Consider the following 13946-nt stretch of genomic DNA (forward strand, 5'->3'; position numbering starts at 1 on the left):
GCGTGGTGCCGTTCCGGGTGGATGGGGAGGCCCGGATGCGATGGAAGGTCGCGGGGATCATCGGCGTCGACCAGTGGACGCGCCTGGCGTGCCAGCTCCGCTTCTTCTGGCCCAACAGCACCGTGCTCCCCTTCAGATGCATCTCCAAGTCCAAGTTCTTGTTCTTCTGACCGCCGTGCCCTCTGTATTGTCTAGTGGCTACTCTTCTGACCTCAGTTCCATGGCCGAGCGTGAGCGTGACGGATCAAGATTCAGGAACAGCAAATGGCTTCATCGTTTTCTTTCTTGTCTTGGATTCGTTCAGTTATTAATTCACCCCCATGTCGCATGTATAGGTCGGCAAAAAAAGATTTTGTCTTGGGTTCTTTCTTATTGCATTTTACGCTTCCACTAAAAAGCAAGTTCCACATTCGTCGTTTTAAAACAGATCATTGATTTACGCTAAAATTCGTATCCATTTACGCTGTTTCGGATCACGTCTTACGCTTAAATCCACCTGACCTAGAACCCGAGCACGATCGGAGCGCGATTTTGACGTCGTAATTTAGGCCACATTCGTTGTTACGAAATAGATTGATGATGTACGATAAAATTTGTACCCATTTACGCTGTTTGGTTCACGTTTTACGCTGAAATTTGACCAAGCCAAAATCTGTGCACGATCGAACGTGATCAATCTACGCTGTTTTAGCTAATATAGGATTTACGCTAAATTTCGTATTCATTTACGATGTTTTAGCTCACGTTTTACGCCGGAATCTGCCCTAGCCAGAACCCGCGCACGATTGGTGCACGCGATTTTCACGCCGTAATTTTGGGCTTCGTTTGCTGTTACAAAATAGATATATGATTTACGCTAAATTTCGTACTCATTTACGATGTTTTAGCTCACGTTTTACGCTGGAATCCGCCCGAGCAGCTGCGGCTGTAAATTAAAATTTATTTCCTTCTACTAATGCTCCTCGAACCGTAACTGTCCCTTTATTTACGCGATTATGCAGCACGTCTTTCCTTATATCAAACTGGTCAAGATTTATATAATGCATGGTTTATGCTATCATGTTACACATCGTTATGCAGTCGTAAACGGTGTGCACATGGTAATATTCGTTTCCGTGAGTCAAGGTACAAAATATCCCTTCTATGCATGATTTATGCACATTACTACATATATTTATGTGTGCGTATTTGTTTTCTCCCGTAACTGCGCCTTTATTTACGCGCACGAAGAGCACGTCTTTCCTTATCTCAAAACCGGTGGGAGATTTTAAATGTTTGCATGGTTTACGCTATCATGTATCATAACGTTATGCAGTCGTAAACGTCTAGCACATGCAAATATTCGTGCGCGCGATTCCTGGCATGCAAAGATTCCATTTATGCATGAGTTATGCACATTTGTACACATATTTATGGTTGCGTAATTGCATGTCGCGTGTAAGACGGGATACGTGGTTATCCTTTGCATAAATGGCGCAGGCTGGCGTCCAGTGGGCCGAACGCGACCCGATCGGTCTCCCTGGCTGGGGCTTCGCCCACTAACGGAAGCCCAGGGCTTCCATTACCTCTTCCCTATATATATATATATATATATATATATATATATATATATATATATATATATATATATATATATATATATATATATATATATATATATATATATACTACTCTATTAAAAATCTAATGTGATCAATCTAGTATTACCATGGCTTCACCCTATAGCCCACCACACGTCCGGCGCCCGCGAGCAAATAATATTGTAGAGCAAGTACTCGAAACCACACTCCCTTATATACTTAATAAATTTGGAGATAACCATCAGACCACACGTACCTAAATGTTTATAAGTGTTTAGAAATAAACGATAATTATATCTATAGTTTAGACGCCGTTCTTTCGTCTCATGGCAACATACGGGCATATATCTAATATATATAATAGATATAAGGGCTTAGAGGTGGCGGCCAAGAACGAACACTGTAATGGCCGGCAGCTAGCGATGTTAAGTTGGCGATGCATGATCCGAGTGTGCTGATGACTGAGAGAGTGTGTGTGGATGGAGGCTCAAGATTCGGCAAAGATAGTAGTGACCATGCTCGATCGGTGCAGGCATCGTATGGACGAAACGGATCGAAAGGACTGGTGTGGTGTTATGAGTGGCCACGGCGCACCACCATGATACCCATATGTGGTCGACGGGGAGAGGCACGCACTAATGGTGTCTAGCTAGTATCTATGGAATATGGATGGACATGAAAGATTTTTAGGCTAATAAGTGGATCAAATAGACTGAATCATTTATCACTGTTGCACTAGTACAGAGAAGCTATATAGAGGAAGGATGTGAACCTATCTGCATTGGCGTTTTTTCAGAACCGTCAGTGCTAGGGGCTAGTACAAATAATTATTTGTACAGTCGGGTAACTGAGAACCGCCAGTACACTGACGTTTTTTTAAGATTATGGCATATATGGTTGCCTAGTTGAAAACATATACAATAAATAATCTATGTACATGCAACCGTAGTTATGACTAAGTGTGTTATTATATCTACTACAGATAGTTATGTAACCTAGGTTTAACCTTTTAACTAAATCGGAAACGTAAAGCAAACGACCGAGGTACATAACATAAATGTGAAAGCCAAATGGAGATAGAGATGTAAACTTTCCATTAACAACTTCGGTATTTTTACCGATGTATTGAGAAACATGCAAGCTTTCTCATAGTCCTTGTTATTAGAGCCCCTCACAAGGATGCTTATACGAGGGCCAAGCTCATAGTCTGGTAACTCTGTGGATAGCTCCAGGTCTTTCCCAATGACAATTGAATGTCTACAATTGTCGTCACGGGAAACCAATAACGGATGGTCATCTAGGCTACCAACACACGTCGAGACAGGAAATTCGCTATAGTTGTTGTGGTCATCTCTTCTAAATGCGGCTCTACTACCTCTGACTGATAGAGGCGATCAATCTAGGCATGCCACTTGGATTGACTTATTAGCTACGGAGGGTGTGCTTGTGATCAGTGAATGTAACACCCCAACTTCTTATTTTGACAATGTTGTAAAACTCTCTAAATGTTTTAGATTAAAAGGTCATTAAATAAGAAATTTTCTTACCTTGGAGTTACATCTCCGAAAACCAATATGTTTTTATAAAGATTTAATAAAAGAATATTTGGTTATCCCTTTGTTGATTAATATATTAATATCCTCTAAAAAGAAAATTAACCTAAACACCCTTGTGATCATACCTTAGAACTTATTTTCTCCTACGACAGTGAATAGTGATTTTTAATGAAGTTTTAATTAAGCAATATATGGTAAGGCGTATTTGTTGCATATTTGAATCATTTACCTAAACGGATACAAACATGAAATCAAAATATTTTATATATAATTGCATAGCATGCTGGATTTATGATTGTGCATTCAGTTTTGAATTTGAAAACTCAAATTAGAGTTTAGTTTGAAACTTGTAAATTAAAACCGAGTGTCTGAATCGGCCTCTTTGCCAAGTGTCTGAAGCACTCGGCGAAAGCTTTGCTGAGTGTGACACTCGAAAAAGAGAGCTCGGCGAACTGTACATCGGCAACGACTTCTTTGCCGAGAATTTTTTATTGGGCAGTCTTTGCCGAGTGTCACTCGGTACTCAGCAAAGAAAATCCACCGTCACGACGACTGGTAACGGAGACGGCGCCTTTGCCGAGTGTTTTAGGTGACACTTAGCAAAGAGTTTCCCTTTGCCGAGTGTATTACGTGACACTCGGCAAAGAGTTTCCCTTTTTGCCGAGTGTCCGTAGGACAAGCACTCGGCAACAAGGCCACCAGCAGGTCTCTTTGTCAGTTTCTTTACCGAGTGCGCTAGGAGGCACTCGACAAAGCTTGCTTCTTTGTCGGGTGTCAGGGCCATAGCACTCGGCAAAGAAGCTTTACCGGTGCCCAGGTGTTCCTTCTTTGTCGAGTGCTATGACCTTGACAATCGGCAAAGCACCTCTTTGTCAAGTGTTACACTCGACAAAGTGACCAGTATACCCCTTTTTTATTTGTTTTTGCTATTCACTCCAAACAAAAAAGATATATCACATATACATCGCAGATATCACATATACATCACATATCTCACAAAGACCATAAATCAAACAAGTTCTCACATCATTACCAACATGTTCAAACACAAACATAAGTATCCAACCTCAAGAACATAAGTGTCAAGTATCTCACAAAGCATTACCAACATCAAACAAGTTCAGACCGGGTTATCTCACAAAGTATTAACAACACTAACAAAGATAATATCTCATCGAGGTGGGCGGCTAGACTGGTGCAACGATGGGCTGGACGATCCATGTGGTTTGTTGGATGTCGCCCCATATTGTCCCTGCACAGAGAAGAGATTGCATGTGTTATACTAGATGAATATATATATCATGAAGAACTAGAATTTTGATACTCATTGGAGTATGGAACTGAGCAGGGTCAACTGTAGGGAACAACAGAGGTGGTGGAGTGAAATCCTATGTGGCGCCAAGGCTCTTCATGTACTGGAACATCTCCGCCATCCTCGCCTCCATCTCCTGATGTTCCCTCCTCTCTATTTCTAGCTGGGTCTGTAATTTTCCAAGCCAATGTTATAATAACTCAAAGAGAAGGTATATAACTCAAGGAATGACGAGTTACAGAAGCACTAACCTCGAGTTGTTGTATGTGATGATGTGAGTTGTCCTACCGAGGTCATATGGCTGGGCTCGAGCTCGTACTCCTTGCTCGCACCTGAGATAGAGTGGGAGTGGACGACGAGTCAATTGCCCCATCGGCAATCCAGTACCACCCATGTCTCTTGCTCCTCCGACTCTCATGAGGACATCAGGGTTGATCTCCTCGGTCCTTGGATCGTAATCTGGCCCATGGACCTCTTGTGCCATGGCGGTGTAGTCATGAAGGCAGCTGTAGACGGCGGGGTCGCTATACGCCTCAGGCCCATCATTCGGGTTGTAGGTGACGTCGGACGTTGCCTTGCCCTTGTGGGCCATAGCATAGGATGAGAAGATGGAGTAAGGCTGGCCACCATGTGACGCTTCTGCAAGAAAACCAACTATAGTTAGAAATAATATCTAATCTAGTGTTATATACCTAAATAAAAAAGAGGGTGTACCCATGCTTCTGTATATTGTCCTAGGCCGCGGCTGCCTTGGTGGTGGGAGGGACATTGCATCATCAGACGTCGTTCCCGGCTAGCGTTGTGCGCCTCGTCCCACTCAGGTGAGCACCACTTATCCACCATCTGCTCCCAGTACTAAGGATGTGCGGCGCACCAATAAGGAATCATCTACAAAGTAAACACGTACACTGCATATCAGAAGATAAAATCAAGGAAAAAATTCACGGATATTAAAGTGTTGTATTTACCTCCAAGTACTAGTCCCTGGTCAACGACATGGTTCGGGCTTGCTGCTTGGTCACCTTCTCCCCAAGGATGGACTCGTGGTAGCTGACGATGGCCTAGTTTCGTGCCTCGTAGTGCATGTCCACGACAAGCTTCTTACAGCTCGTGGTGGCCACCACATCCACCCTATCCTCTTATCTAGCCTTGCATCTGAAGAAATCCTGCATACAAAGACAATGTATTCATACATTATTTAAAGAATGTGCAACGAATGTGACATATTTTACATTATAGTAAGACTTACGCACAACTCTTGCTTCACCCGCTCTGCCTTGTTGTTGAATTCCCTGTCGTCCCGGTCTACTGCATCGTGGGCGATGGCGTAGTGGTCCAAGGTGTAGGCTGGGACCGTCACTCCGACGTACTCAACCAGTCCAGGGAAGTGTTCCCTGCATAGCAGGTCGAGGATGCCATTGGGGTTGTGGATGTGACCCCCAGGATTCTCCACAACCATCCAAGACCTGTCCAAGTGAAAAATAAAAAGTATGTGTTTATATTATGAATTTGAACACATAATATGAACAAGCATGGAGAACATAAAGTTACATGCCTCTCCCCATTTGTCCGAATCAGTGGCCGCTTGTCTCGAAGTATGGGACGCTGAGGGAGACTCGTGGGACCTCGTAGGTAGACGTTCCTCGAACCTAAGGCATCCTACTGAGCGTCGTCGTCGTCCTGCTGCGTCGCATCAATAGCGGCCTGCTGCTCCACCTGCTGTTGGACGTCGTTGTCCTGCTGTGCCTCCTCCGCCGTCCTACATGTGCTCCTCCTCCCCATCCTCGTCCTCAGCCAACCACCCACCATCTTTGTCCAACAACCTGCAATTAAGAGTAAACAAATAAGCACATATAAAAAAGATGTATTTAGAAACAGGTGTGAAATAAAAAATATAGCATTACATCGATTAAAAATAATCTTCATATGTGTCGAGGTTAGCCGGATCGTAACTCTCATCATCACTATCAACCATTTCAGTCAACACCATCTGAAGGTGCAAGTTCATCATTAATGTCATTGCCTTCAAGTATTACTAAGTTATTCTCATTTTGCACCTCATCATCCTCCTCATCAACAACCATTTCAATATCTACTTCCATTCCGATAGCTTCAGTTAAGTCTATCTCAAATCGCCCTTCTAGCCCATCTTTTTGGAAGAACTCTCTATCATATGTGTCCGGGTCTAAGTTATAATCTTCATCATTAGGAACAGGTAATCTACCGTGTGACGATACCTTATACACAACATCCCAACCCTTAAGATGTTATTTTGTTTGGCACACATATGGGAGATAATACACTTGTGTGGCCTGTTGGGCCACGATATAGACATCGTCTCCTGGTAAGGTGGAATCTTGTCGAATTTCGACTATCCCAAGATTAGAATGTGTCCATCTCATCACTTGAGGGTCAAACCAATGACATTTGAATATCACTGGAGTAAGAGGTTTGGAACCATGAAAATTGAGTTCATATATTTCTTCGATTCGTCCAAAATAATCGACCTCATCAAGGCCGGGCGTAAAGACTCCAGAACACGTTGTTTTCGATTGGGCCGACTTTGGTCATAGCTTGTTGTGTGAAAACGGTATCCATTGATGTTATACCCAGAATATTTCTTGACCCTATAAGCAAAGTCGTTGGCTACTTGTCTCAACTCGGCACTCATAGACGGATCTCTTTGGCCCTACAAGTATTCGCAATTTAAAAGACGCTAAATTGAATTCATAGACATATATGTTTAACAAACTAAGCATGTACCTTATGTTTGAACCAAGAAATGAAATCGGACAATCCATTTCTCGCACCCTTTCTAAGAAGGGTATCATATTCCTGTGGTGTTGGGTCCATTGATCGATGCCAGAATTCATGAACATTTGTTCCATGTATGGCGTCGCCTTTTCAAGGTTGGTCAATACATATAGCATGATATGGCGCCACTCTTCATGTGTGAGGGTCTTAGTGTTCGAACCACTTGCGCTTCCGAGTTGGCCTCAAAATATGCTGAGGTTCGATTCATTGCTGCCATCATTGTAACGAGGGGTGGATTATGCACGCTCGGCTGTTTGTCACCATAGTAAGTTATTGTGAAGTTTGACGCCTCCTCTAGAATGTATGCCTCTGCAATGGAAGCCTCGATTTTGCATTTCTTTCTACATTTCTTTCGAATAGTCTTTAGACATCTCTCGATTGCATAGCACCGACGTCCCTGCACGCCCCCCCCCCATTCGTGCCTCATAGGGGAGATGAAGAATCAAATGCTGCATTGGATTGAAGAAGCCGAGTGGAAATATCTTCTCAAGCTTACACAGTAACATAAGTGTCAGTCTTTCCAAATCTGCAATCACGGTCCGATATAACTCTTTTGCACAAAGCTGGTGGAAGAAATAGCTCAATGAAAGCGCTAGCCAGACATGCTCAGGGACATAGCCTCGAACCATCGTAGGAAGAATCCATTCAATCCACATGTGGAAGTCATGACTCTTCATCCCTAAGATTCGTAGAGTAGATAAGTTCACCCCCTACTCACGTTAGCTGCATACCCATCAGGGAACATCAACATCTTGATCCACTGAAGTACTTCCTTCCTCTGGGCCCTACTTAGGACGAAATTAGCCTTAGGCCTTCTCCATGTCTTTCCACCACTAGGCGGCTTCATCTCTTGGTTTGGTCTATCACATAACATTGCTAGATCCACTCTTGCCTTTACGTTATCCTTTGACTTATCAGGAATGTCCATAATTGTTGCCCAAAGTGCCTCGTCAACATTCTTTCCAGTGTGCAACACGTCAATGTTGTGTGGAAGGAGCAAGTCGTCATAATAGGGGAGCTGAGTCAAGCCCGACTTATGTGTCCACATATGCTGCTCACCATATCCCACCAAACCACCTTCTACATTGGCCACGAGCCCATCTATCTGTTGATGAATTTCGGCACCAGTCATCGTTGCAGTTGGGCGGTCTGTCACTACGACACCTTTCATAAAGTTCTTGATGTCTAGGCGGAATGGATGGTCAGGAGGGAGAAATTGTCGATGTTTATCGAACGACGAATATTTGCCACCCTTTTTAAACCAAATGAACCTAAGACCTTCCTTGCAAACTGGGCATGGGAACTTACCTTGAACACACCAGGTGCAGAATAGCCCATATGTCGGTAAGTCATGCATGGAGTACTGGTACCAAACATGCATTGTGAAGTTTGCCTTCGTAGCTCGGGTGTCTGGGAATTATCAATCAAAGGCTCCATGTACACGCCCATTTTATTCCTCGGGTGTCCGGGGATTATCAACGACACGAATATGTTCTGCCTTTGAAAGCACACACCGGGGGGGAGATTGAGTGGGATAACAAACACAAGCCAACATGTGTAAGGGGTAGCGCTCATTCCATAGGGATTGACCCCATCTGTGGCCAGCGCAACACGTACATTACGAGCCTCTTCGGCTTTCTCACGATGAATGGCATCAAAGTGTTTCCATGCTTCACCATCGGATGTGTGCACCATCTTGTCAGGATTGTATCATTTTCCATTTTTGTGCCATGTCATCTGTTTCGCGGATTCCTCGGTCATGTATAGACGTTGGATCCTCGGTATGAATGGAAGGTGGCATAGGATTGTGACGGGGATGTCGAGCTGCCTCTTCTTTCCATCACCAGAGTATACCTTCATGAACCTAGACGATTTACACTTCGGACAATACTTTGCCTCCATGTATTCTTTTCTAAATAGCAAACCTGATCCTCCAGAAGCAGACTGCCAATAACCGTCAACAAGCCATTAAATGCGTCTCGACTCATGCTATACTGCGACTTGAACGTCATTACACGCCCAATGGCATCTAGTTGAGAAATCCTTGTCTAGCCGTGAAGGGGCTTTTGTGTCGTGTCAAACATGTCGTAGAACACCTTTACAGTCGGCTCTGGCTCATCCTCCGTACATCCTCCGGCGAACTGTGCCTCGTGATAGTCGTTCAACATATCCGCTACCCTGGCATTAGCATCATAATCCTCGATGCGTTGTCTCACCACCTCCTCTCTCGTACGATGCGCTTCACCATGGAAGATCCACCAAGTATAGTCCGACGTAAATCCATTCTTCCAAATATGTTCTACCATGGCCTTCTTTGATTTTTTTTCAGTTAGCACATTTGTTGCATAGACATGGGACTAGACTCGCTCCTTTAGTAGCTTCGTCATATGCCCATTCAACGAAATCATCAGTCTTTCTAATCCATTCAGGGGTGACATCATTCCTTCCTACATGGCTCATGTACATCCACTCACGATCCTCTATCCTCTAACATATATAACCGAGTATAGTTTAATATAAACATGTAATCCATGTACACTACAGAAATAGATGTTATAGTTTAATATAAACATGTAATCTATGACCATGTTGCGGAAATAGAAGTTATACCTAGGGTGACGGTGGTGGGTCGGTGCAGTGGTGACGCGTCGCGGTGCAGGCAGACCCGCAATGGCTGGGAAATCCTCTGCAAAAAAAATAAACAAGCATGTCAACAAAAAAACTCGGCATCACCTCCCATATACGGGGAGGTTTTCAAGACCTGCAGATAAAAGTAACAACACGATGGCTGACACACACATATACAAACGACACGATGGATGCCAGTCACATCTAAGCGGTATCCATATCCACCATCACAATATATAGAACTATTTTACTAAACATAGCAAATTCACTAGAATGCCCTAAAACTACCGCTCAATCATGTGTCACTATAGTATTTTGCTGAGATAGCATAAGTAGGTAACTTACCTACTTATATGTAAAGTTGTGTTGTTATATCTAAATTTGTCTAGAAATTCAAATAGAGGCCTAGGCTTTGCATGAAACAATCTTACCACTACATTTTACTATAGTAATGTGAGGAAGTGAATATTTTTGTACTTATTACAGTGAATCGTGTAATGAATAATTAATACCCTAAAGAATTACAAACACAAACAATAAATATGGAGTGAGCCGACGACGAACGGGGAAGGTGGCCGACGACCGGGGAAGGGCGTGGTGGCTAGGGAGGGGGCGGTGGCTGTGGGCAGGCGTGCGGACGGTGGGGGCATGACGGCGTGTGGACGGGCGGTGGTGGGCGGCGGCGCTGTGGGGGCGCGGTGGCTGTGGGCGGATGCGTACTGGGGGGCGCGGTGGCGGTGACAGCGCGCGGCGGTGAGGGCGCACGACGGTGAGGGCACGACGATGGTGTGGGCGCGGCGGCGGTGAGGGCACGGTGGTGTGGGCGCGGCGACGGTGAGAGAGAGAGAGAGAGAGAGAGAGTGAGAGTGATGAAGAAATAAGGCTTAACAGAACACATGTAAGACTACTTTGTCGAGTGCCCGCGATCTGGCACTCGACATTTTTTTTTTAAAATTTAAAACATATTTTGTCGAGAGCCAACTGACAAGCACTCGACAAAGAAAGCTTTATATTTTTAAATTATTTTTGTCGAGTGTCCCATGTCTGACACTCGGCAAAGAATGTTTTGCCAAGTGCCATTCTTGGATACTCGGCAAAGTATATTTTTATTTTTTTTCCTTTACCCAACCAAACTTTTTGTGGTATATTCCTACACTATGTAGACCTACATGTTCCATTTTTGCACAATTATAAAAGTGTTTGCTATAACTATTAGATGTTGTTCGTTTAATTGAATTTTCTCGGAAAATTTAGATTTGAACTGCAAGTCACTCAAAATATAAAACCGTGAATGCAAAAATAATATCCATGTTAGGTAAGACAAGTTACGACCGATTTCAGGAGCAGACCGGAATTTTCGAGCACCATGATCACTAAATATGACCGTGAATTTGCCATCAAGTTATTTAAAAATTGTATAAAACATAAACAAAGTCAGAAAATCATGAAACTTGTCCACATGTCATGATATCATATGTAGAGGTTGTGAGAAAAATTTGAGAATGTTTTGAGAAAGTTGTGACGCACTATATGTAGAAACCTACCCGATCTACATTGAAACTCTATGATTTCATGTGTAGGCCACTTAGGTTTCTACAAATAGTGTGTCACAACTTTCTCAAAATAGTCTCAATTTTTTATCACATCCTCTACATATGATATCATGACATGTGGGCAAGTTTCATGATTTTCTGACTTTATTTGTGTTTTATACAATTTTTAAACAACAGGATGGCAAGTTTATGGTCATGTTTAGTGATGATGGTGTTCGAAAATTTTGGTATGCTCCTGAAATCGGTCGTAACTTGTGTTACCTAACATGGACATTATTTTTGCATTCACGGTTTTACATTTTTCTAGTGACTTGCAGTTCAAATCTGAATTTTCCGAGGAAATTCAATTAAACGAACAAAATCTAATAGTTATAGCAAACACTTTTATAATTGTGCAAAAATAGAACATGTAGGTCTACATAGTGTAAAAACATACCACAAAAAGTTTGGTTGGGAAAAGGAAAAAAACTAAAAATATATTTTGCCGAGTGTCCAAGAATGGCACTCGGCAAAGCATTCTTTGCCGAGTGTCAGACGTGGGACACTCGGCAAAGAATCTTCTTTGACGAGTGCCAAAGACTGGCGCTCGGTAAAGTTAATGGCCGTCAGCTATAGACGGCTGCTGACGGCCTTTTGCCGAGCGTCTCCGTTCGCCGAGTGTTAGGCACTCGGCAAAGCGGTCTTTGTCGAGTGTCTAGCTGTGGCGAGAGTCCTGCTCTCGATAAACGCGGTCATTACCGAGCGTAGGACTTTACCGAGTACGACACTCGATAAATAATTCTTTGTCGAGTGCCCGATAAAAAGCACTCAGCAAAGTGCCGAGCACTCGGCTAAGTGCCGGATTCCGGTAGTGCCTTGTGATCATACCTTATAAATTATTTTCTCCTATGACAGTGAATAGTGATTTTTAATGAACTTTTAGTTAAGTAATATATGGTAAGAAGTATTTGTTGCATATTTGAATCATTTACCTAAACAGATACAAACATGGAATCAAAATATTTTATATATAATTGCATAATATGCTGGATTTATGATTGTGCATTCAGTTTTGAATTTGAAAACTCAAATTAGAGTTTAGTTTGAAACTTGTAAATTAAAACTGAAAATAAAAAATAAAATAGAATAGAAAAAGAGAGGGAAGTACCTGTGTTTGGGCCGAAACGGGAAACCCTTTCCCTCATCCCACTGTCACCTCACCCGGCGCGACCTAGCTATCTCGCGTCCGCGCGCACGGGCACCGACACTTGGGCCCCACTCGTCAGCCCCACTTAAATTGTGCCACAACTCTATCGCACCCACCAGCCCAGTTCGACACCAACAGGCGGGCCTCGGTGGACAAGCTCGCGCGCGTAGCTGGAACGATCACCGACATGTCGGGCCGACCCGTCAGACCCTTCTCCTAGCTCAGTTCGTTATGATTCACGCGTCATAGATGCCCCGCCTCCCTCCTCGGATCGGACTTCGCCGGGTCCTATAAAAACGTGAGCAATGAGTCCATCTTCTCCCCCCCCCCCCCCCCCCCCCCCCCCACCCACCAATGTGCCCATCGTCGCATTCATGGTTTTTGAGTGACGGGTGGCGCGCCGCGGGCGAAGCCGAGAAACACCGTCGATTGGGGGAGCGAATTGTTGGGGGGCTTCGCCTGCTCCTCCGATTAGTGGTCATGGCTTCTCTAGGCGCGATTGATTAGCGGAGCGCGAGGAATTCATCGCTGGACTTTGATGGTCCTAGTGGACCCGCCATTCGTCGGCGCCTGGGCGTTCTGCTGCACTTCCTACGGTATGAAGTCCCCAACCGAGTTCGTCTTAAACCCCTCCTCACGTAGCACCGGTTGATATGGGATTTGTGGCCCTGATTCGTCAGGGCTTGTTTGGTTACACCAATCCAGAAGGGGATTGGAGGGGATTTAATCCCCTGCTAGTCAAAAATGACTAGGAGGGGATTGAATCCCCTCTAATCCCCTTCTGGATTGGTATAACCGAACATGCCCTCAAGAGGGGTGCGTCGGTGATCTCCTCCGCCACGGAATGGGTGGCGTCGCAGTGCCCAGGCAACCAGAGGTCAGATGGTGTGTTTTGGGCGTTGGATTGGAAGGGATCAGTTCAGATTAGGAGAAGTATACCGTTTCACTTGGGTTAAATCGCTACCCTAGGATCTCTCATGAACGCACGAGAATAGATCTAGGTATTTTTAAATCCCAGCCATTTACTTAGAATCGGGCGGTTAGGGTCGTGATGGAGAATACCGATTGGGTGGGCGATCCGCAGCCCTGGTCATGCACGTGTGTTCAGTCGAGACCATTTTATCGAAGAGTCCCTGTGTTTTCTATGAATAAACTCGTCGTCCACCCGTGCGGTAAGAAGATTAGGCAGCAGTCCCTGGAAATTTCAAATAAGTCCCTGGAGCTCGATTTTAATTATAAAAATGACCTAAAACTCATTTAATCCCTATATTGCTCGTTTTAACCCCGATTTAGTCAGTTCAAGTCGCGTTAGCTTCA

The 13946-nt window shown here is 44.1% G+C and overlaps 1 pseudogene; it reads right to left on the reverse strand.

Moving 5' to 3' along the window:
* Positions 1-5587: 5587 nt before the first annotated feature.
* LOC118476804 (uncharacterized) lies at positions 5588-12818 on the reverse strand (annotated as a pseudogene).
* Positions 12819-13946: the final 1128 nt, after the last annotated feature.

The sequence above is a fragment of the Zea mays genome, chromosome 3 (assembly GCF_902167145.1).
Source record: "Zea mays cultivar B73 chromosome 3, Zm-B73-REFERENCE-NAM-5.0, whole genome shotgun sequence".
NCBI classification, from domain to species: Eukaryota; Viridiplantae; Streptophyta; class Magnoliopsida; order Poales; family Poaceae; genus Zea; species Zea mays.